This window comes from Euwallacea fornicatus, chromosome 35 (assembly GCF_040115645.1).
Source record: "Euwallacea fornicatus isolate EFF26 chromosome 35, ASM4011564v1, whole genome shotgun sequence".
Lineage (NCBI taxonomy): Eukaryota > Metazoa > Arthropoda > Insecta > Coleoptera > Curculionidae > Euwallacea > Euwallacea fornicatus.
In genome coordinates, this window is record NC_089575.1 from 1,330,507 (window position 1) to 1,356,449 (window position 25,943).

At 38.5% G+C, this 25,943-nt stretch overlaps 1 protein-coding gene across 1 annotated transcript in view; it reads right to left on the reverse strand.

The window, feature by feature from the left end:
• The window catches only part of mib1 (mind bomb 1), a 268,995-nt gene that overhangs the window by 157,517 nt on the left and 85,535 nt on the right, over window positions 1-25,943 (reverse strand). The gene's annotated exons all lie outside the window — the stretch shown is intronic.

The window sequence follows — 25,943 nt, forward strand, 5'->3', positions numbered from 1 at the left end:
CAGATGTTCTGCAGAAGGCACGAGCCTCAAAAATTTGGTTAAAAAAGGACAATGAAAAGGTTCAAGGGACATTTCGTTCTTTACCTCATGGCGTTTCATTATTTATCCTTCAGTTCGAATATTCGTTTATGATTGTTTTGTTAAGAGCGGTAAGTCTGTGACTTCAGTTCGACGTGAGTTTCGTCGCATATTTGATATTAATCGAAATGATTTTGTTTCCCCGCGTGACACAGTCTTACGTTGGATTAACAATCTACGAACAGGAGGGTCAATAATGGAAAAGAATCTCCCGGCCCTCAACGTAGTGTGCGCACTTCAGAAAACATTGAAAGGGTGAGGCAAGTGATACAGAGAAGCCCACTTCCCTTTGCTCGGAAACATTCAGCTGTCCTTCGAATAAGTGATCGTACCGTAAGACGGATTAAAAAAAGAATTAAATAAAAGAAGAAATCCGACGTCAAATCGCCGAAATCAACAGAGACCCGCTGGAACGTCTTCGACATTGCGTCAGCGAGAATGAACTGCGCATGCTAGAGTTGATTTTCTGCTCGCGATTATAAAATGCTATGTTTTCGACCATGCTGTTATAATAAAAAAAAAACAAATTATATATATCACAAACTAACGATTCTGTGGTTATTTCGAAAACACTCAATTCCCCAACCGCCTGGCCTATATTAAAGACGCTAACGGCACTGCAATTGATAAATTATATTTATTTAAATTAGGTACGTAGAATTCGTGCATTTGACAAACCACTGATTTATTTTAAAGTTTGTTTTTTTCGCATAAATACATGAAATCATAAGACAAATAAACACTGTTATATGATCAAAAATAATCGCTTGATAGCTGCATCAAGTCATTTAGTTGAGTACATATGTTTGTATTTCATTTAGGTAAATGCTATTTGAAGGAAACAAATGTTTGTTTTACTTCTGAAATTCATTTCTACTTTGTCTGAAATTTATCGTTATTGTTTTTAGTTCATTTGTGTTGAAAAAAATCAAATTCTTTTTCAAGGCACTATAATCCTAATGCTATATGAACCACACTTACTTTCACATGGAATGCACCACCCAATACTAATAATACATAACTAATTCTTCTAATTTTGGCAAAATAATGCTTCATAACAGGGTATCAAATGATCAGAATTTCAGTAAAAAAACAATGTTTATTAATTAAAATTTAATAATGAGTGACATCGCCTCGAGAGAGCCTGCGCCTGTGAGGAGTAGGGCAAGCATGTGCTTTTCGCGGCATGCTGTACAACAAATGATCAATATCCCCTCGAGGTATTTCAATCCTTGCTAATTCATGGTGGAGTCGTAGGGTATACAAAATGTTTGGAAACCTCAGTGAATTGGGAAGACGGCAACTCATCATGTCCCAAAGATTTTCAATAGGTGATAGGTCTGGTGACCATGCAGGTCAAAGCAGCTTTTCCAATTGTGCTTGTTCCATATATGTACACCTTAGTGGTACCATTGGCGTTCTTTCTTTTCTACTAAAATTCTTATCATTTGATCCTCTATTGTGAACCATTATTTTGCCAAAATTACGATACTTAATTAATATTATTACTGGGTGGTGCATTTCATATGGAACTGGCTATACAAGTATACAATGTATTCATTTGAACACTTTCCACCCCAAACGTTGTAACAACGGAAATATATAGGAGTAAGGTGTTCTTCCAGGTGGCAAGGGGAACACTTTTGACAGTATCTGAATAAACCTAATAGCCATCCCTTGCTGCTCCACTACCCGCACTTGAAAATTTTAAATAGCAGTCCCCATAGAGTTGCTCCTCATATTAAAGGTAATTAAATATACAAAAAGGTAGCTGCATTAGAAAACTAGATTTGTCAAAGCTTTTTCGGAAAATCAAGGAAAAACTGATTTCGCCATTTCAATTATGTATACATAATAAATTTTCGAACTTCTCAGATGTTTTGGCATCCCCTTCTGTTCAACAAATAAATAAATAGATGTTTCTCATTAGATGAGACACATTCCATTAATCATTTTCGGGAAAAAACTTATTTTGCAAAGATTTTTCCATTTTGTATTTGTTCAACAAACCTCTCTATTAACATGATATATTCTGTAAAAGAGTGGAAATTGTTTTAATATATGGGGCGAATAACCAATCCCATCGGCAGACCGCTAGGGTTTTCAAGGAGAAATATTCTTACAAAAATATTTCTCATGTCTACGTGAAGCAACTTCTAGAAGAATTTACGACAAGGTCAGGAGCCAATTTAAATAGAAACCGAAGGAAACCGTTGAATAAGACTACCACAATTGAAATGTTGGTGTAATTTGTGGCTAAACGAAACGTGTCAATTAGAGAAGTGTCTCGTTAAAAAGAAATTTCAATTGGTTCTATTGTAAAAGTGACGAAAATACATCTCCACCCTTAAAAAATGCAAATTCATCAAGTATTAGCTGGGGCTGATCCTGATAGCAGAATTGGGTTTTGCGAAAGCGTGACACCACTGATTACCACCACCCCCAATCTCGGTAAAAATATACGTTCCTCTGACGAGATTGTATTTTATTTAAATAGTTTTGTTACCAAACAGAATTGTCGTTAATGGTGCGATCAAAATGGACTAGAATATTGGGAGATCCTGTAGATAGATCATTATTCATAGTTGGTAAACTCAATGATGAAGTATACCTCAATATGTTACAAGAGTCAATTGATCTTCTTGTAACAGAGGCAATAGCTACGCATGTAGATCACAACGGCGATTATTTACTAAAAGAATGTATCATGGACCTTCAACAAGATGGGGCACCGCCACGTTATGCGATGCCAGGGCGACAATGCCTTGATGGCCGATTTCCAGATAGATGGATTTGCAAGCGTCTCCTGATTTAATGCCGCTTAATTTTTTCCTTTAGAGTCATTTAAATCAGTCGTTTCTAAATCAGATCTTGAAGAAAATGATGAACTAAAAAATCGCATAATCGCAGAATTTTGGGTCATTACTAAAGACACTTTTCGAAGGGTCCGACCGGCATTCCAAACAGATTCTATTTGTAATTAGCGCAAAATCGAAATCATTTTGAACAGCTAGTGACTTAAACGTAACAAAATTACAAGTCTAAAAACGTTATTCCTACACATTTGGTGCAGGTAGGTTGATGTTTTTAGCCCCTTTGATAAATAACCTTAAATGGACTTTTCTTTCGTTTTCCTACGACCTTTCGAAAACACATCGACGAATCGAGTTCATTAATGCACCGATATTTTGTATTGTTAATTATCTTTCACGTGAGGTGCAACTCGCGGGGGGTGGAAGGGCACTCAAAATGCTCAAGTGAAGGTGGAGCGTTGGCAAGAGATGATTGTTAAGTTTGGCAGATAATGTTAAAAGAGTCCCCTCTCTCAATCTGGCAGACCACCTTAGTACTTTCATGCGCATTTCCGTTTTTACAATATTTGGGTGGTAAGCCTTCAAATCAACGCACTGTACTAGGTGCGCAACCAAGTTTCCGGGTCTTTTTGATCAATGAAAAATGGAAAATTTTAAGAGAAACACAAAAAATGGTTTATTCAAAGTGTTGTCTCTATCTATGTACACATTTTTGCCACATCTCTGGCCATACATGAATACCTCGACGATAAAATGACGCGTCTTTGGACCGAAACCATTCGCCCAACCAATTTGGCACTTACTCGAAATTGCCCAAATGTAGCCCCCCTGCCAAGCCATGGGCCATCGATCGGAACGAGCGAAAATCGGAGGAGGTCAGGTCTGGCGAATATGGCGGGTGCGGTAGCAGATCCCATTTCAGCGTTTTGCTGGTGTCCTGGACGATGAAAGTGCAACGGCTTGGAGCGTTGTCGTGCCGCAATATCACTCGTTCACGTCTCGTGCTCCATTCTGGCCGTTTTTCGAACAATGCATGGTTCCGATTGATTGGTTGCTGTCGCTAGCGACGCCCATTGACAGGTTCTTCCGGTTTCAGGAGCTCATGGTACGCGATTCCTTTTTGGTTTCACCAAACGCACCGCACTGTTTTCTTTCCGAAGCGATTTGGTCGTTCCGTCGATGTCGGTGCTTCGCCAGGTGAAAGCCACGATTTTTTGCGTTTAGAGTTATCAAAATATATCCACTTCTCATCTCCAGTAACAATTCGGTGCAGGAAGCTCTTTCTTTTATGCCTTTAAAGCAAAATTTCGGAAGTGGTTCTCCGATTTTCAATCTCTCTCGGTCAACTCATGCGGCACCCATTTTCCCTCTTTTTGAATTTGTCCCATGGCATGCAAACGTTCGGAAATACGTTGGCGAGTCCTGTTTAATGCCTCCATAAGTTGATCTTGTGTTCGCGTATCGTTTTCATCCAATAACCCTTGCAGATCGGCGTTTTCAATTGATTTTGGTCTTCCGGAGCGTTTCGTGTCCTCGACGTCGAAGTCGCCACTTTTGACGAAGCGTTTAAACCGAATCTTCGCAAGTAGTTTTCGATGGCGCATGCTGGTCGTAGGCCTCCTCAAGCAAGTGACGTGATTCAGCTGTATTTTTTTTTCAAATTAAAGCAGAAAAGCGAAGACTCCCGCAAATGTTGTTTATTTTGCACAAAACTCGACATTCTCATTCTCAGAAAAAAATACTTTGCGTTGCGATACATGTTGACATTCCAACTGGTTATTGATGACAACTGTCTAAGCCACGAACAAAACACAGTTTCCGCCATTATGTCGATTACGCGTGTGGTTAGCGCCATCTATGCGCGAAGCCCGGAAACTTGGTTGCGCCCTTGGTACATTCCAAGGGTATTCAATAAAGTAAATCTAAACTATATTTTGCCAACGGTTCGCGCAGAGTTTCAGAAAGGAAAGCGCCGTTTTTAAAGGTTGTAATTTGCCAATGTAATTTAAACTTTTCGTAATAAGACACAGCAACAGCTTTAAGCCTTCATTAACGTAAATGTACGAACAAAACGTATACAATAACAACGATCACTATCCAGAATTAATACCGCATACAAATCGAATAAACAAATGGCTAAAAATGTCCCCAGTTCGACAAAAACCCCTCTTTCGCTTTATGAACAACATAACCATAGCCGTAAAATCAGCAACCGATTGCGATCTGCTGCAATACAAACCAAATATTATTACTGTTATTCTGTAGTGTAAAACAATAGAATCGCGTTACAATTCCGCCCATAATGTCATTCGATTTATTCGATGTTACTCACAATTACATCAGCAAATTGTTACTATGTTTGAAAGTTGAACATGAGAGAATGGAAAGAAAAAAATGATTTCCACGACGCGTATAAGGAGAATTTTCCGGAAAAGTTGGTGCCGCATGCCTTGGGGGCCTAACAAGGTTTGCGGCAACACATGCCCATACAGAGGGAGAGCCTGAAAACTTTAATAACAAAGCGGGGCAACAAAGGAAAGCACCCGCCCAGCCGCGTTCGCTGATGACAACAAAACAAGAAAGCAACGGAATGAAATTGCAATTTCGTAAACATGATGCGGCTCTTTGGTTCGCTTTAATTAACGGACATGTTCGGCGTGGATGGAGAATACAGCTCTCGAATTATGCAACATTAGGATAATGCGGTCGGACGCCATTCCAGATCCGATATACGATTCATCCAGGCATCCGAGCAAAAACGCTGCTCCAAGAATCGCACCTCAATATTTATTACGGACCACTTTTACAATACAGGCTGTAACATTTTACTTGGGACATCGCAATATCTCGAATAGTAAGCGCTCCACGACAAAAATGCCTGTTGCGAGAGATTAATTATTAGGCGGGAGAAATATGTTGCGTGACACAGAAAGGAGAACACCCCGTAGAAATGGTTTTATTTAAATAGTTTTTGGTATGCATGTTTGCATATTGGAATACAAAAAACGATTGAATTTTCAACCATATTCATCAACGTATTTACGAGTTATCAGGAAATTTAGTTTTTTTTTTTTAACTATAAAAATTGCAATAAAATATCAACAGTGTGACTGCAAAATATCATTTATTGATGTATAGTCTGCCTAGAAATTGTTTTTAGATTGATCAAATATGCCTAGACGCGAATGCAGCGAAATTTTGATCAATTGAGCGAGTTTCAGAGAGGTCCAATAATGGGCCAACGAGAGGCTGGTCGGTCATTTAGGGAAATCGCACTAGATTCAACCGTGGTGTAAACACTTTAGTGAGATGTTGGCAGGCATAATTCCAAGAAGACCAAATAGGCAGGAGAGGTACTGGACGATCCCGAGAAACTACAGAACGTCGAGGACGCTGGCGGATCAGTGGTTTGTTGGGTATGGAGGGCCCACAGGAATTCGAACCGTTTATCGGCAGACAAGAAAGTTTCGGACTGATTTCCTACAGTCTCCATCTTGTGTCATCTCTCACCTCTCTCAACACTCTTAAGTCCTAGTCCTAAAGTTGATTGCAGTGGTGCAGAGAACGGATACATCGAAATCTAGAATAGGATGATGTGACGTATCCAGATTCTGTTAGGGTATGACGGTCGGACAAGAGTAAGAAGAAGACGGGGTGAAAGAGAGGATTCTCAATTTACAATAGAGAGACATATTCATCAGACTGTTAAAGTGCTATTGCATAGAGTAGCAGGCCACCTTTACTTGTCAATTAGAGGCAGTATGACAGCCCAGCGATACATTCTAGAAGTTTAGGAACCTCAACTCGTGCCTTATCTGGAAAACTTTGTTAATCCAGTTTCCAGCAAGACAATGCACGACCACATGTGGCTGAAGTGCCTATGAACTTCTTTCAATAAAATTCAATCAATTTGCTACCTTTGCCAACCTTGATCTCCAGACCTCTCACCGATTGAACATGTTTGAGATATTGTAGGTAGAAAGTTGCATATTTTACCCCATCCACCACAATCCCTAACGGCGGTATGTCGTGCTGTCCAGATAGCCTGGAATGATATCCCCGAAAAGGGTATCAATCACCTCATTAGATCCATGCTGAGACGTGTACAGGAATATATAAAACACCGCGGAAGACCGATAAATTATAATTTTTTTTTTGGTTTTTAACAATTAAATTTGTTCAATTTTTTAATGAAGTGTTCGTTTTAGCGTAAGAAACGTGCAAACTAAAAATTATTTAATTAAAACCATTTTTACGAGGTGTTCTCTTTTTTATTTCATGCAATACACATTGATGCTAAAATGGAGAGGAACTTTGAATTCTCAAACGGCAATCCATACTTTTTATTGCAAATTCGAATTCTCCGGCAAAAAATACGTAGAATTTGCCCGGAACATTTTTTTCGATTTATGGTATATACCGCTGTGATCAACGAAATTTAATTTTCCTTTCGCTGAGGACTTATCGGAATGTTTGATGAAATCTGCTTTAAAATCAATGTAAACAAAACACTTTTTGCAGTTAGTTTTTACAGTGATTGCTCAAAATGACGACTTTCAACCTCAATGCACTGATTAATCCGCATTTCAAACGACCGAACGCTACTGACACCATTCTAATGTAGTATTAATACCTAAATACATAGAACTGAATAAAATTAGTTGTTTCTTCCAGTTATTTCTTTTTCATATGTTTAAACCAAAAACTTAAACGAATAAAAATGTGTTAATTTTATTTAGCCTCAACAACACGTGAGAATAAAGTTTTCTCTAAAGCATGTTTCATCAAACGTTCCGATAAGTCATAAGCGAAAGAAAAACTAAATTTCGTCAATTACAGCGCCATCTATCTTGAATCGAAAAAAAAATTCCCCCGTATTTTCTGTCGTAGAATTCGAATCTTTAATAAAAAGAGGGGGTTTCCATTTAAGAATTTAAAGTTACCCCCTATCCCCCCACAAGGCGGGGTAGAAAGGCACTAATTTTAGCATCAATATATTTCACTTGAGGAATAATTAGACTTTCACAATAGGCAACTTTTTCATAGGGCGCTTATTATTTAAGATGTTGCGATGTCTCAAGTTAAATGTTACACCCTGTATGCACCCATCGGAAAACTCTAAAGCAATTTTCATAAATCGATTGAAATTCTTCTGAAATTAATTAGAAAATAAAGTTATGCATTCGTAGTGTTAGAAAGTATTTAATATACAACAAACCTAAGCCTTTGTTGATAGGTTTCTAAATTATATTGACTTATTCATAAGTTGTAAATACAGGGTGTACGTAAAATATGAAATAAATTTATCTTCTCGATCGGCAATGGAAATAATAAAAAATGCTTGGACAACTAGACTTTAGTTTACAGTTTCACATACTGTAGTTAGATAATATTAATTGTAAAGTCATCATTATTCCCGATATAACACATTGGAAGGCGTGAATTTATTGAATGGACGCCAATGTCTCCGTATCTTAATCTTGTAGATTATCTATTGCGGGGTCATTTGAAAAATACCTTGTGCAAAACTAAACCTAAAGCAATTGAGGACATGAAAGCTAGAATCAGAAGAGAATGCGTTAATATTAGTCAAGAAACAGCAAACAAGCTTCAGCCTGAATTTATCCACCCTTTGGAATGCTGCCAGGCGTAAGAAGGGTTTCAATTTGAATATTTAGTTTAGTAAATAGTTATTGTTTCTACTTATTAAATATTATGTTTCGTTAGAATTTATTTTACCGTCACCGTAAAGAAAAACATATTTTTAAGAGTTTATCGAAAAATGTGTTACGTAACATAGTAAAACAGTTATGTTCGGGATATAAAAAGATGTGAGCTTTCACATAAAAGGATTCAAAAAGGCGGGTTACCATTAAAAAAAATTAAAACTGACATCATATCTGGAACAGTGATGACGTCACGGCTAATATCTAACCAAAATACGTGGAATTATAAACTAAAGTCGATCTGCCTAAGCATTTTTTATTATTTTGATACCATATCCAGAAAATAAATTTATTTTATACTTTAAGTTCACCTTGCGTGACTAAAAACGCTCTTTTTTTTAACTTAAAACATTCTCAGCAACCAAAAACGACGAAGTCTAATGCAAATTATGACCTCCGCGGTTATTAATTACAGTCTTAATACTGAAAATAATATTGTTGATTTCCGCTTGTGGTACCCTTCCCCATTCTCCTGGCAGTAGTTTTCCTGAATCGAACGGCACCGTGAACGTCGGCCATATGTGACGAAAACCTTCCTTGAATCACGTTCAGACATGCTCGATTGGATTCAGATCCGGCGATTGTGCTGGCCATCGCAATGTGATGATTCCTTCATTGTTCAACCACTCTGCGACAACACTGGTGACATGTAGATCAAGCATTATCGTGACTGAGGCGACAGTTTAGGCCAACAGCGCCAGCAAAAGATGGGACTGTAGGACCAATAATAGTATCGATGTACTGTCGAGCGGTTCGAAGTCGGTTTGGAAAAACGAGATCGATTCTGCCGACAATCATCGTGCCAGCCCACACGGTTATTGTACCACCTATACAGAGTTATTCATCTAACCCGTTCATTAAAAGTTTACTAGGATCTAAAAGTTACAAGAATTTTAAAATTTGAAATTATTAAAAAAATGAAAAAGTTGTTAAAAAATTTATCAGAACGAACGTGTACTACTACACTGCTCCCAGTTTCACATAATAAAACGTAATTAATTCGAAAATGATTAACAATAGGTATGGGCAACCCTGGTACAGTTTGATAGAGAATTTCTTTCTCCACGTGATACTCCCTAAAGTTACAGAGTGTTCATTTCAAAAAATTGACCTTTGCACCTTCAAAAACATGAAAGTTGGCAGCTTAGTTTTGGACACCCTATATAATTCCAAGACACGTAAATAGCAGGAATGTGAACTCAAGACTCTGTATTGACATTTTGCGCAATATGAAGATTGTGTCTTTAACAACTGCCGAGATATGCAATTTTAAAACTGATCGTTAAGGAAATGCGTTTTTAATTCAAGGTCAGATATCTCAAAAACCACAAAGGCTAAGTACGGAGCATTGCACCGAAAATGTGTCTGGAATATTGCGTAGAACCCACAAGTAAAATGATATACCAGGGGTTCCATTTGAAGTAAGCAAGTTGACAGCTACTTCCGGTGAAACCGGAAGAGATAAGAAGCTGAAAATATATTTTTTAAATAGTACACGTATAAGTTAACTTCTAATTTTCAAATTTGTATCATTTTTAGGTCTTGTAAACTTTTAATGAACGGGTCGCCGGAACAATCTTGTATACGAGTAGGTTTCTTGGACGTGCCGCGAACTTTTAACACTTCCAGATCGACTTTAGGCTCTTATTCGATGGGAATTTGGGCGACACCCAAATCTGGATTCGTTTGTGAATAAAACTGCAGCCCGATCAGTTCCCATCGAAATTCGATATTCTTGACACCACTCTAATCTCGCAATGCGATTGCCCGTGAAAAGAGGTGGACACATCTCCGTCGTTTTCGATTATGAAGATTTACTTCCTGCAGACCATTCCTAACGGTATCTTGGTCTATAGTCACGAGGCGCGCCCCTTGTAAATCTGCAACCAGCTCAGGTGCCGTAATTGTAGGTTGCCTTCTGGCGGTTAAAACAAAAATCGATCTTGAGCTGCAGTTGTAATGCGTCCACGTCCTGGGTGTTGTTCGGCCGGAGTTTCAGTTTCCCTAAAGCGCCGCCATGATCGACTGATAATACTTCGGGAAACACCCATGCGCTCAGCTACTTCAATTTGTCTCAAACTAGTTTGAAAAAGGCCTACCGCTCGATTCACCTCATCCAGGGTTGAATGTTGTCGTTCCATGACGGAACGCAGTATTTTCGAAGCACCTGCTAAACACCAGCTGGTATCGAAGGAATGAAATTGAATCAACCTGATAATTTAGCAGAGTACCAAATTCTAACTTTTCCGCATGGGCCGCAAACTTGTTTATTTCCTATTAGATTTTTTCAATGAATTGAAATGTGTGTGCAGAGCGAGCACTTGCACTAATACAGTGCAGTATAAATTACAATCGAAATTGCTTGGTATCGGTTTTACAATTAAAAAAATATATATATCCTTAGACGTTTGCAATGTGTGTATATTGATTTTATCCCTATATGGAAAGTTCTCTCTCTGTTCTATAATATTATCCAGCAATTCCAGGGCAGACAATTCACGTACCAAACTCCGATTATCCAACTGCAGATAAGGCATGCAGAATGGGATTTATAATTTTCGAATTAACTGCACTCTCAGGTATACGCCGCGTACTTTGAAGTTACTAATCTCTTTCGCAACTATGCATAACAACTCTGATTAACGTTCGTATCTTGAACTTTATTAAAAATTCCTGGAGCGTATCAGCGTAATATCCCCGTTCTCATTCCTACCTGCCAAAATCAGTTTATTTATCAAAAGCAACATCTAAATGTGTCCCAATCTCCGTCCCCTTCACTCTATCACGCCCTCCATCCCTTGTCCTTCTGCTGAGACAATTTTAAACCTGTCAGAGCGGCGCTCAACAGCGTAATTTATACCTCTGCTATTTATATAACGCTTTGTTGGCATGTCACATTCCGGGACTCAGTCGAGTGTTAGAAAAAAATTACAAAAATTAACCCCTATCTGGTTCCTAATATTTATTTGTTTGTTCCCAGTCCAACAGCGTCGACGGACTAAAAAACTTATCATCAGAATCACCCTATACAGGGTAATTCACGGTGGATGATAGACGAGATATTTGCGGAAAACAGGGCATAACATGATCTCCGATAATTTACAAATCGATCGTGTTGTTTTGGCGTTGAACATTTTCTATAACGCGATTTTGCCGGTTATAAAACAAGTAGATCTATTGAACGGGACACCCGGTGTATTCTTTCATTTTTGGATTCGCTACTTCTTTTTCATTATTGCTACCTGATAATTCGTATCTATGGCAGTGTTTAAAATATTAATTAACGTTCTTATTTTTTTGCTCAAAATAAAACTTTATTAAAACGTCTGCTTAAACGCTTTTTTAATTAAAAAAAAAAGCGGACATTTTAGAGTTTGTTTCGGAAAGGTGCATGTGCCCCTTGTAGAAATGGTACTAGCTTGTACAAACCGGCTCAAATTGACTTTGTTACGATCGGACACTAATACTGCTTAATGTACGTTTTTATACAGAACACTCTGTATATTAGGGAACGCGGGGAAGAATAATTAAGCTCCCTTTTAAGCGATGAATCATATTGTAATTTTGTGCTTTTATCTTAGCAAACGAAGTGGTATGGAGACAGGTAAGGCATGAAGAAGAAAAATCTCGCAGACCTAAATGCGGAAACCAATCATCGTCAGGTATTTCCAGAGGCTCTCTTCTTACCTCTTACGCGTAATAAATCGGTGCTTGGACTACTTACACCCAATTGGTGCAGTATTCTTCTAGAATAGGTTTTTTTTTTTATTTTTTATTTTTATTTTTATGAATTACCACTAACCTTAAGATTTCAAGGTGCTTGATATAATTTAACGAGTCGTCGTCGATGAAAATACTTATTTGATTGTCCAGGAGATAAAAAAACATGAAAACAGTTTTTTTTTAATTCAATCTACTTAACCATATGTGGATTATGATGATCTTAGAAGTGTTTATTTTATCTATTTAAAAAAAGCGTTCTATGAAAAACATGGATTTTTCCAATCGTCCTATCTCAGATAGAACCACATTTTTTACGTGGGACAAACTCGTGAATCCATACGTAACAACGTCTAAAAATGCTTTACTTCACTCCAAATGACATTGCGGCAACTATGTAGTTAGGGCCCGCTGTCGAAGTTGCTACTATTTATTCATAGAGTCCGGCAACATCGCATTCCGGGAAATATCTTACGTCGATAGAGCAAAATCGACTCTCTACATTAGCAAATTTTCGAAAAGGCAACATGCTCCGTTTTCTGTAAACGTCTAACCTTCATCGACTGTGAATCACCCCGTATAGTTCTAGCAAAAATTCTGTTTATAGTCATCAGAACGTCCGTAAATCAGAACTAATACCTATCAGATTTTTTCCTTGTTTAAAATTTGGCTTCAATATTACAGAATTATAATTATGGCGCCGTCCATAAATTAGATAAAGTTTTTGTCCAACTCAAAGGGCTTTTCTTTACGTCACTGGAAGCGCCTGACTTAGTGGGAACGCTTATTGAGCCGCGTAATAAAATTAGAGTTGATTAACGAGACAAAAGGACAAAATAGTATTTCGAATAAAGCTAAATGACCCTAAAATGAACTCGATTTGTTTAGTTTTTAGGTCGTCGTTCCGCAAGTTTTCTAAATATCAACAGGAAGAGTCAAAAGACAAACAGCATGAGGTCCGCATTCGGACATTTTCAGTAACGTATGCAGTGGATTCTCGAGACACCAACATCTTTTGACGTTTGGAATCGTCAAACAAGGTATTCCCAGGTCTTTTGCCTTTAGGGATTCTAAATCTATCGGGGAGCCCTAATAAGGACAATAATTAATATCCACATTAAGCCTCCGGTCGTAATTGGCTAATGTAGAGGAAACAAGCGTTCGCCACCCTTCATTTTCTACCGGGAAATCATCCCCCGTGTTTATCCCCTCGACACGCGTTGAAACCCTTCAACATGCCATATATTAGGACCATGGCTGGATGTGTTTTATTACGGTAATTCGATTGTCAGAAAAGTTTGATTGAATTTGATTATTCAGGCAACGCAGTTCAAAAATTTAATTAGAACGTGTTGTTGGTCGCGTTAGTCAAATAAAATGAAAACACACTACGGCTTAGGTACTTTGTGTCTTATTTGGAGACTCGATAGAACCGGGGCTTACAATAGTAAATCCGCTTTTACTTTCAGTCGAGGAGCGAGAGCATCTTTTCGTGAAGGAAAAAAGCATTTAATCTAATCCGACATCAGTTTCCATCTGGAGAAGTTTCCTTTGTAAATAACGACGTAATCCGTCCGGTGCGCGTTCTGTGCCTATACCTTGTTTTATCTAAAGAGAAACGGTTTCCGAGAAATTACCCCGGGGCCAGAGGCTCCCCCGGTTTTTGGCGTTTAATCGGAAGATCTATGATTAAACGAGGTAATGTCTTGTGAGCCTAAAATTGGGCCGTGGAACGGCGAAACTTTCGCTCGGGAATGTGCCGTCTCGGGCCGACTTTCGAAAATTATGCCGGTGGGCCCCGCTACTTAATCGCCGGATCCGATGTGATTCTCGTCGATGGAGAATTTCTAATCAAGAATATATCGATTCTTATCAGGCTTTACGGGGGTTCCTCTTTTTTGCGCTCGCGGGGGTATTCAGATCGGTGACTCCCCGAAAAAACTCCCCAAGCGTGTTCCTTTTTTTTGGGGTGGGAGGGGGGGAGGGGGGAGTTCCTTAAGTACGGATCTTTCTCGGTAAAACAAAAACAATACACAACAGAATGAAGGAACGCAAATTATCACTGCCGCACACCCGGAATACCAGTCTTCTGTGTTCGTTATCTTAGGACCTGCGTAAAAGAATAGTAAGAAGTGGAAGAGAACGTTAAAGAATGCATGAGACATGAGTCGGGGGGGCAAAAGCTGTAATCCAAAAAAGGCACGAAATAGACTGTGTGTTCCTAATTCACCACTTCGCTACACAGATTTAAGGACTCATTGTAGCGACAGCAAAAGTTAAATTTAGATAGGTGCAGTTTTGAGATCCAAGTATAGAAAAGTGAATCTGGGCCATACTGTATATTTCAGGAGGCAAGGAGCACGACGGCCCAACAGAAAACATCACCTTGAAAGACGCTGACATGGAAAAAATAAATGGGGACGTAAAAACTTAATAAAATAAAAGTGAAAAAATGGAAAGGGCGGATGCTTGAGGGAATTGACCGGTACTAGTCCTCTTTTGAGTAACACTACACGAGAAAGAAGATATTCTTTAAGATCTCCGTATAAAACGGAAAATATAGAGGTTCCTTCGTCGTCCCACCACAGGCTCGATTCGGTGCTCGGGAGAGTACAACGTTCCCCGGGAAATGACGTCAAAATGACGTAAACTCGTTAAACATGTATGCTATGCCGAGCATATGCTACTTTTTCCGTTTATTCCCCGGGCAAGGTTCTACACTCCGCAGAGTACAGAATCGAGCCCCTGATCGATGCAGTTTAATTATGCACGTGTCTCGTTTAGCACCTAATTATCCAGGAAAAGGGCGTTACAAAATCTAGTTCCTTGTATATGGCGTGATCAGACGATAAAGGTCACTCCTTCCGTTGTTAATCGATTCGCAGCTTTAGCACAAAAACGTGTAAACAAGCATTCCGGAATGTTGCGTTTCCAGAAATCTCATTCCGACTAAACGACCATATCCATAAACCGCATGGTTGTTCGCTCTTAAACTGCCTTGCCGTGCTTATTCCACTTGGAAATGCGGCCCTTAAAGGGCGTAAACGCCCTCTCTGCCCGGCACTTAGACATTCGCACTATCGCAATAAAAAATCTAATCTAGGGGTTAAATGTCTAATCTGGGGTCGGACGTATATCGTCTTACCTTTGTTGACATCGCTTTAGGGTCCGCTTTAAATTCTCTGGATGGCTCTTTTCGGAGTTAATCGCCATCGTTCAAGGCACGTGACTTTTTTTTTTATTTTTATAGCATAATGCTGATTCGAGAACGCAGTGATGGCATATTAACCGCAGTAGTTGCTAACCCGGGGTGCCGCAATCAGCTAAGAGGATCAAAACAGACTTATAGTGGCGCGGTCTTAATCCATTTCTAAGGCTGACCGTAGCTGTATTGTGAGCCTTCGATTGTACGTCAGTGGTCTATAGAGGGATTACTACAGTTCGGGAATCGCAAGACACAATCGTCAGTTTACAATAGAGAATGTGCGGGATTGATTTTAGAGGATGCCCAGAGGGATAAGGGATATGGTTATTTTCGAAAATAGAGATTTTCGGAAAGTTACAGCCTCCTCGAAAGTTATAAGACAAATTTGACGATGTTCCTTTCGGGAGCGAATTTATTGCCCAATTTTCGGTATACATAATAGAACATTGTTTCAAAGCAACAGTAATAAAAGGACTCTTTATTAAACTTTCTTTCTCTCGCCAACTGACAGTGGTGGCATTGTCTTCGAGAAAAATAAAAACAAATGACCGACATTATTTAGGCGGAAGTTGGAACTTTCCGCAACAATCCTATCTTTGCTACGGCCGGACGAGTTGCGGGAAAACAAAGACGCCGGCGATGGAGTCGCAATGTCACAAAGGCCGTCCCAGAATTACAAAGACTCTGTTATTTTAATGAGTCATAAATAACTAGGGTCTTGGAACTTGTTGTTAAAGTAAGAAACTATGCGAAAGTCATTAGCAGTTCTGGTAGCAACTGTTGAAGCCAATGAGTATTCAGGAATCACTAGGGGCCATCGGGAAATGGAGCAAAAATAGTAGACGAAGTCTCTATTGCATTATTCGGTATTTCTTATTCAATCGGGCTACCAATTCACGATCAACGATTGAAAAAAAAAAATTGAAATCAACTTTAGACTTTTCATTCGGAGGAACGTTTTTATTTTTCCCCACGGCGGCCCTTACAAACAAGTGAACGGCGGCCAACAGCTTTTCTTTACTTTTTCAATACGACCACTACCACACGTGACACCTTTCATTTCGAGATCCCGATCTCATCATCGTCCAAAACAACATCACGCACCGGTAACTTCATCTTAAGATGGGGAAACTTTGGATCAAAATGCACGGAACTGCAGAGTACCGCAAATTGGCAAAAAGAGTCGTCGAGTTGCGGAATCTTTGTGTTAAATGACGTCAACTTAAGTTATTGGCAAAGGGAGAAAAATTTTATCATGATTTGGCGAAAACTTGGAAGAAAATCAGGCCAATTCGGCTTATTGACAAATCGTGGAAAAACGCCTTCCAGGCTAGGAAAAAAGTAAATTCGAGAATGCTTACACGTACACTTAAACTGAACGCATTTGCCCTTACAAACTACCCTTCTCTGCCATGATCGAATAAAGTACATCCCATCTGCTCGGGCCATTAACCATAACAGCATAAACAAAATCGAGTTAGGTTAGCTAAGAAGGCCGCAAGTAACAGACAGTATTAGCCACAGTTAGAGAAGACATTTGACGCCATCAGGTGGCTTTATGAGCCCAAACTCAAAACAAGACTCTCATAAACTAGACTGGTCAAAGTTTCAAATTGCTTCGAGCGCGGGTTCTGAGGTTCCGCAGGGTTTATTAAATTAATGAGAACAATACAAGGAGCTTAATTAATCGTCCTCGATGTAAGCTGGGAGCAAAATTTGTGTTTCAGCCTCAGGATGTTCGCTCGCATTTTACGATCACAAAAATTCCAATTTCCACGCTTGAAGTCGTAACATTAAGCCCGTAGACTGGAAAAGCAGATTGCATAAATTGCACCATATGCAATTTGCTTTATGCTACGTTATCCAAATAGATGGGGGCCTATCATCTACTGCCAATGAATCGATAAGCTTGATCCTATTGTTCATTCGGGCTGAGAATGACGTATTAACACTTCAGTTGATACGAAACGACGAAGAGCATCCACTTAAATTGTGCCCGGTGGCTTATTGTCTCGTTCTAAATTTACAGACTAAAAGCCCGATACAAAAACGTCAGCGGCAACAAAAAGAGTCGGGGTCAAAAATCGTCACTTAAGACCCCCTTAAGCCCGCTGATTCTACGTTTGCCACCAGGGGAAAGATTTGTGGCCACAATTCGGCAAATGTTAAGGATTTTAAATCCACGATCGTAAATCTGGCAGCGATATGGAACTGTCAAGGGAAAACTTTTACGCAAAAACCGTTCGATAAAAACATTCCTGTGCGGTTATCTTTTCCATCCCTGTAACTCCTCTTTTTATTGGAAAACGGTTTCCCTTGGGGAAAGGCTTTTTACAATTCCGGAGAAAAACCAACATTCATTAATGAAATTTTCTGGTATTTACTGCGGCACACGAGTAAATGGCAACTAAGCACCTTCCTTTTGTTTTCCAATATAGCCGCTGAGCATGGCATTCTTTGTGGCGAGGACGTGACGTTGTCACCGTTGCCGGGATGTGCAAGTCTTCCCTATTTAGGCAAAGTAGGACCAAATGAGAATAATGAGGTTCGTGAGCCTTCTTGTCGACGTTCTATTAAATCAAGCCACATTCACAAAATAATAAAACAAGAAGCGTTAATCGTTCCGAAATTACCTGCAGTCCTGACCTCACATGAAGCCACTGGCTGTGTGCTCTTGTCCGAAAATGGACGCCGGTCAGCTGGTTCGAGATTTATGGACGTTATTAACGGCGCTCGCGATGCAACCGTACTCTAATGCAATTGTGGCTATTGTTACTAATGTGCGCGACTCTCCGCATACTCAAAATTATTACCCATTATGTCCTTTTGGCCACGGTAGTCCGTGCTCATATCGGGTAAGTTATTTGTTTCGGGAGGTGCGGAACACAAACAATAATCGGGAAAATCCTTATATTTACTATTTCTCCGTTAGCAAATAAGTGACCTATCAGTGACGTTCGTCACGTGCGTTCCGAGGAGATATTCGGGAAAGTTTTTTTGTGAAGGGACGCGATATTGTGTATAAAGAAGCCGGAATCGAAACGCCATTTCGATTTCGATCCTCGTGCGCACGACAAAGTAAATGGATCTGAAGTACGTGCGTTGACTACTTGGCACACATAGTTTTTTTTTGTTCCTTCAAAAGGGTCTGATCGAATATATCTCGGATATAATCGGGTTGATATAGAAATCTGTATTTTCTATTCGGCCCTAAACCCGCCCGGCATTGTGCGTATCTGCGATGTTGTCGGGACTGCCGATCTTTTCGAGGGAATAAAAAAGGCACGTGATGTCAAAAGAAAATATAAGATTGATATGGGCTCGGAATTTTAAAACGTCCGGCGCAAATTGAATGGGTATGTGTACAGCCCTCACGGAACTCCTCCATTAGTGCTTAATAACCTCCAAGTTTCCTTATCGGATGGAAAGAGTTCATAAATAAAGCGCTTCATAATAAGTCGTGACCCTCACTTAAGAAAATGGACGATAATTTCCGATAATGGCCGCCGAAAGGTGCGATTAACGGGCGTATCCTTCTCGCTATCGCCCATCCATTTTATTAAGCCACCGGCACAAACTAATTTCCGAAAAAAGTAATCAGAGATTACAGTATTTTATTTATAATTCCTAGCAAACTCGGAAAACTGAAAATTTTCATTACTTTATAGCACTGGCAGCGACCCAGGTCGATAGCAAATCCACCGGCGGTGAAGTCGTAAAATTCGAAAATCGGATCGACTACACGATAATTTCGATCTAGCAATAAAAGAAGTACATTAAATTCGAGCAAATTAAATTTCGCCAGAAAATAAAGTGACTCTCGGGACACTTCATGCAACTGCCAACCGTAGAACCGCCTAATGCCGTCGATAAAGCTAAACACAGCAATGAGCTTTTAAAGCTGTAAGTGACCATGTGAATTTGTGTCACACTTGACGAATATATCCCCGAGTTTTTCGTCGTTGAGCACATTTTGAGAAACTGCAGAAGCTTGAATTCCCTAACTACTATTTGTCCGATGATTGTGTGTGTGTGTGAGTGTGTGTGAGTGTATAAACTAAAATTCCGATTTTTCCTGCGGTTTGTGCCTTTACCGGCGTTCCACCTCTGACCTATATTAAATCCTCGTTCCGTTTATTAAAACGAAAGCCCAGGCCTGCGACGTTTGGATCCGGATTTTTAATTTAAAAATGGCGTCGAGGATGGCAAAGAGACACCTATAAAGACGATAATTTATTCAAATTGCATTTTCTGCCGTCCGGTCGTGCCGCAGCCGCAAGGACGCACCCCTGTGCAAATTTGCACGTTGCTCGAATTAGGCACTTTGAACGGAAATTACCCCTTCGGTAATTGTTATTATTACCGGGGTAACGAGGATGAGTTTGAGGCATTCCCGACACGTCACTATGGCCGTGTCGATTTCCCCTTATCCATATACGGGGTGTCTTTAGCTGAATGTCCATTGGAAGTATTTGGAGAGCCGCGAATGCTAGAAAGTCACAGTTTGCTGTGCAGCCGCGTGAGCGCACATGGCTGCCCAGAGTGTTGATTGAAAATACATAATTTTAAATAATAAATAATTAATGCATTTTAATTAATTAAGTATTTTGAAAATGGCGGCACTTCCGGAAGTACCGGAGACTGATAACCACTTTCTTTTTTTTAATAAAATGACCGCGTTTCTGATGATATTTTTTATAATTCCAGGTTGAATTTCAAGTTAACTTTATGTAACATACTGATTACCTCAAATGTCAACTTCCCGAGATAAAAATTGTTTTATATTAAAATTCACACAAATCTTCTGTATAGAAAAAAATGTTATAATGGAACTAACAAAGGTAGAACGACAAAATTTTACCAGTGGAAAGTCAAAACATTGCACTTCATTCCTCTTAACTTCAGTTTTGATTATTATCTACAGGGTAGCATCGAATTAAATTGAACTAGGCCAACATAGAAATGCCAAAAGGCCATTTTCTTCAAATGGGACACCCCATATTTTTCCGCACGAGTTAGGAGGTCATTTCATTCTGCATTCCATCATGTGACATGTTCTTATTCTTGCATCAGAATTGTCTTGACTTATTTGAGTTTGAAGAAGGTAAAAAGTACGTTCGAAACACAGTTAATTGTTAAGTGCTGTAATATCCTTAACCAGATGTCAACAAATTATTTAAATAAGTGTTCAAAATGTCCACCCTTTGTTCCCAAACGTTTTTGTGTCCGTAAGTGTATTTGGTCGATACTAAAATAACTCAAAAGAGTTCTTATGTAAGAAAAAGAAAATGTTACTGATTGAATGCAAAATAATGTGGCCGTTTAAGCCGTGTAATAAAACATAACGTGTTCTATTTAAAGAACACGCTTTTCTGGCATTTTTATGTTAGCCTATATCAATTTATTTTGCAGATTGACCTGAAGATAATTCGAAAAATTCAAATTGAGAAACGCGCCAGGTTTTAGCTTTCTATTGGGAAAATTCATTCTCTTACCTATGTTAGTTCTACTATAACAATTTTTTTTACACAGAAGATTTTCGCTAATTTTGAAATGAAACAATTACGACGTTACATAAAGTTGACCTGAAATTCAACACGAAATCATAAGAAAATAACAATTATAGTCAGTCTATTCAAAATAACAAAGTTGTTATTAATTTCGGTACTACCGGAAGTGCCGCCATTTTAAAAATATTTTCAATCAATAGATCTTGGACTCAAATGGCTGTCCATCAAATTGTGATTTTCTAACTTTCGCGGTCGTCTAAATACTTCTAATGGGCAGTCATCTACCGACACCCTGTATAAAAGTTCTGCGAATTTCCCATATCCAGTTGTAAAAATCACTACGAGTGTTTGTTGCGAGTTATTTAATACTCGACGACATTTATGCCGCAAAACAAATATTTTCCCTCACGTAATTTCCCTTTAAAAGTTGGCCAATTAGAGTTGGGGACTTTATGACAGTGGATGATTACCGGGCCATGTCAGAAAGTGCCTTAATGCCCTGTTTAAAGTGGATCGTGGGAGGGGCTGTTTGTGTTAATTATTAACGCATGCTGAGTCCCACAAATTTAAGCCAAAATATGGGATGAGATATGTGAATTTATAGAAGGAAAACCGCACATTACTAATAACTTTGGTTTGTCGATAAAGAAAAATTCTATATTGTCCTTTAAATGGATCGTAAACTGTTAGAGATTAAAAAATCGGTCAAATGAGACAAAAGTTGCTACATTTAATGGTTAACTCAGATTCAAAAACAGTGTGGTCAAACATCATCTAGTTCCCGAAATATTGTGAAAAAATCAAAGGTTATTAGATTATGAAACCTGCCATCGAATCAGAATATATCACTAGATTTTTGCAATGCGTGACATTCCATCAACATCCCTCCAGTCACACCTCTGCTTTTTTACCAATAACGTCTTAAAATATCAGGTCATGTAGATATACTTTCTGGTCGAGCTTTTACGCACCTATACAGGGTATTTCCAAAGTTTAAGTTATCCGTTCACCAGTGAATAGGCCTTAAAAAAGTAAGACTTTCACCTTTGAAGTTTTTTCGAAATATCAAGATCAACGGAGATACAGGGAGTAAAAGTTTTATTAAAAAAATTAAAATTTATTAATAATTGCCAAACTACTTCAGAAAATTAAACAACGCTTTGTAGGTGTCAATAGCTACGTGGGAGGGAAATTCCTCAATAAATAAAATTGTTTTTAGGTTTACCAGTGGCCCACGTATAAAAAATTGTTTAATACTTTGGAAAAAAAAATAGTACGCTACTGATTTTTCTAAAAATAAAAACTATTATAGAATTCCTTGAGCAATTCTAAAAAGAAAAGATTTTTTGTTATTTTTTGGTACGACGTACGGTTTTCGAGTAAAAAAAATCAAAACCGTTTTAATGCGCGCCTAAAATTAAATGCTGTTTTAATTCAAAAATTTCAAAAACCAAAATTCAAATGCAATTTGACTATCACTAGCAGCTACAAAATTTCGTTCAGTTATTTTAAGTTGTTTGGCAATTATTAATAAATTTTTTTTTCGAAAATTAAACTTTGACGCCCCGCATCTCCGTTGATCTAGATATTTCGAAAACACGCCAAAGGAAAAAAATCTTATTTTTGAAGCCCTATCCGCTGGTGAAAGGATAATTCTATTTTTGAAATCACCCTGTATTACCACTCGCTGGCGTACCTTAAAATTATTGGCTTCGATTAAATTTGCAAAATTCGAAAATCAAGAGGTTTTTATCTATATGAAACCGTTCCTAAACACCTGAAACTGCCCTTTCGGCCAGTATTTATCAAATATCCTTCATAGAAAGTCATGTAAAAAAATTTTCTGCCTATGAAAGTACTTCCTACTATCTAGTTATCAGCGTACCTTCATTTTTTTAATTTTACTTTTTCAAAAGGTCAAATTTCAAAATGTCTGCTCTCAAACTGTGGCCTTAAATATTTGGGGACACCATGGGTTAATTACTGCTATAAAAATCAGCAGAGGAAACGTTTCTTCGCTTAAACATCCCGTTATGTCATTGCATCATATTGAAACCACACGAAGTGTGGCAACATCGTTTTCGTCTATTAGTTCAACATTAAATGTCGAATGGACCATCTGTGACTATATATGACGAAATGTTCAAGTTGTCTCACAAATCACAACACTCAATTACGACTTACTATTATAGGGTCTCGACCATCAAACCACACACGGTATCATGTAACATGTAGATATTGATTTGAACCTATTGTATCTGTGAAACTAAATCTTGTGTCAGGCACTCGAGTTTTTGGCTAAAGAGATCACCGATAAATCTCGTCGAATGCATTAAGGAATTCCCCTGTATATAGGCCAACTTTACCATCTCTTTGTAGTCGCCATTTTTAATGTTTGATATTGAAACGAAGTGGAACTGTAAACCCAATTACGGTCGCATCATAAAACCAATCGTTCCTCCCTTGTAAAAATAAGGAAAACGCCCTTAAAACGGTTTTATTTCACGCCAGCACGGTTTAAAATCCATTTCCGCGGCGCTGAAGAAGCTTGAAAATCATCGTCGGTAATGGCGAGCCGTTTTATTCTCAACTCCGACCACAGGCGAACGATTTAACTTTAATGAAGCAAGTTGTTGGAGTGCTGCGTAAAAACACTTAAAAACTCCACACCCGTGGGGGGAGTTTCGTGCCACCCCCCGAGTGGGAACGGAGGATTCGGGGCAATCTCGCATAATAGGAGAATACAAAGAAACGTTGTAGGGCTAATTATCGCAAAGAAAAGGGCAAAAAATGGGATGAATTGTAAACTCTCGAGGATGGTAATAAATTGAAGAAAGATCGATAGATCGAAGTCTCCGCGTGCATCATCCCGCCCCGATAGATTTCTGGCTGCAGCCGAGTTTTAAATTTAAATTTGAATTCTTTATCACTTCCTCACGGGTTCAAAAAGAATAAAATATTATTATCACTCCAAGGACCGAGGCGGGTTCTCCTATTTTCACCGTACAGCCGATTTTATATTCAAGGCGCTACTTTATGTAGCCATGCTACGTTTCGGCGTTATGGCTGTTTTGGAACAATATGAGATACGGCCCCTTAATATAAATCATGCGGAAAACGTCGCCCGAGGTGCAAAAATTTAAATTTAGCGAAACTTTACAGCTCTTATTATTTTTTGGAATAATTTTCAGGTAAATCTCCGCTTGTTCCGTTGCGACTCCGATGTTCCGAAATACCATGAGAATAATAAATAGTAAATATAAGGCGGATTTTATGCTGAAGTTTTGGACATATTTGGAATTTGCGAGATCTCAAGAATGATTATTTTCGTTAGCAGTAATCAAGAATGCAAATTCTCTACCGGACGACATTGGGTGAACACGCTAAACTGGACAAGAACATCGTGGGAGATCGGTCTCATCACGCAAACAGACCGCGCGAGAACTTTTGGCGGTAAATCGCAACAATACAAAAGTTTCAACACTGGAAAAATGAAGATTTTGATCGTTTTTCGTTTTTTTAAGTATAAGAAAAAGCTTAACAAGCCACTGAGGATTGCTCCGAATATGTGAGATCTATACAATTTCAAACTCAAATTTTACCAGTCGTATTTTCAGAGGGCAGCGGTGAAACACTTATTTTTCTCTTTATGTTTTTGTCCTTGTTTCCTGTAATTTTGAATTAATCAAAGCAATAATTTTTTGGCCACAACTAAAACTGAAATCGAACATATTACAGATAAACCAGAGGTAAAACACATTTTTGTAAATGGAATAAATTTGTGAAATGCCATTCATAATAATGCACTTTCAAATTTCTGTTGTTGTTTTTTTAAATTCGGATTTGCATGCCTCTCATTTTTAATCAATTAATAATCAAAAAAACATTTTTTTAAACCTATTTACTAGGTCATAACATAATTGAAGCTTAAATCCATTATATTTGAAGATTGGCCATTGGAGAGAATCATCTTTTCAAATGGAATAATTAATGAATAAAGACAGTCATGAAGATTATTTTAAAAGCGGACTTGTACACCTCTCATTTAAATCTAATCAATATGTTAACTTTTGAGGCTATAACTGGTAGTTAAATGTATGAAATTTCATAACAGTCTGTGGAAAAATACGGACATCGCCAATTTTCCACGTCACGAATCAAGTTAAAATCGTTTTCACTGAAGGAATATGCGGAACTAAGAAATATTTTTGAATATCACGCAGTACGGCCTTTTACGAATAAATTTCGAACATTTTCGAGACTTTTCTTAAAACCGGTCTTGTACATCTCTGGGCTTTAGCAAACCTAAGCGCCTATTTTCCAGGCCACAACAGAAAATTAAATCTATCAGATTATACAACAGCAAGTGGTCGATCACATGTTTTTCTATTGAAACAAAATGTAGAAAATTTCATTTCTAACAACTATCAAAATGCTTCCATTTTGCGCTTTATCCTGGCTTTCAATCCTTAGAACATTCATTTTCCGCACTAACATTCACACGAATGCATAACGAAAATTCCAGCTTATCCCCTTGAGCGGGTAGGAAATACTACTAAAAGCCGGCAACAAGGTAAAATATCACGACGCTAAGAAGTTAGTCAACCAGCAAAACATCCCATTAGAACTCTATAGCTTCTTCTATTGAACGGTTGCCGCGTCTACTAGTAAGCCTTACACATAAGCTTTGAAAAATTTACCGAACTACTGATAGAGTTGTTAAAATGAAAACATTGATGGTTTCTAATGGTATATCTAGGTCTAAACATACAATGGAGAGTCTTCTACGCCTCCTAAAACACGAGATTGTATTTAAAGTCATAATTTTCCCTGTGCTGTGGAAGGCCGGACGCTGAGAAATTTGCTGCGTATTGTTGAGGTTCAGGTTGGC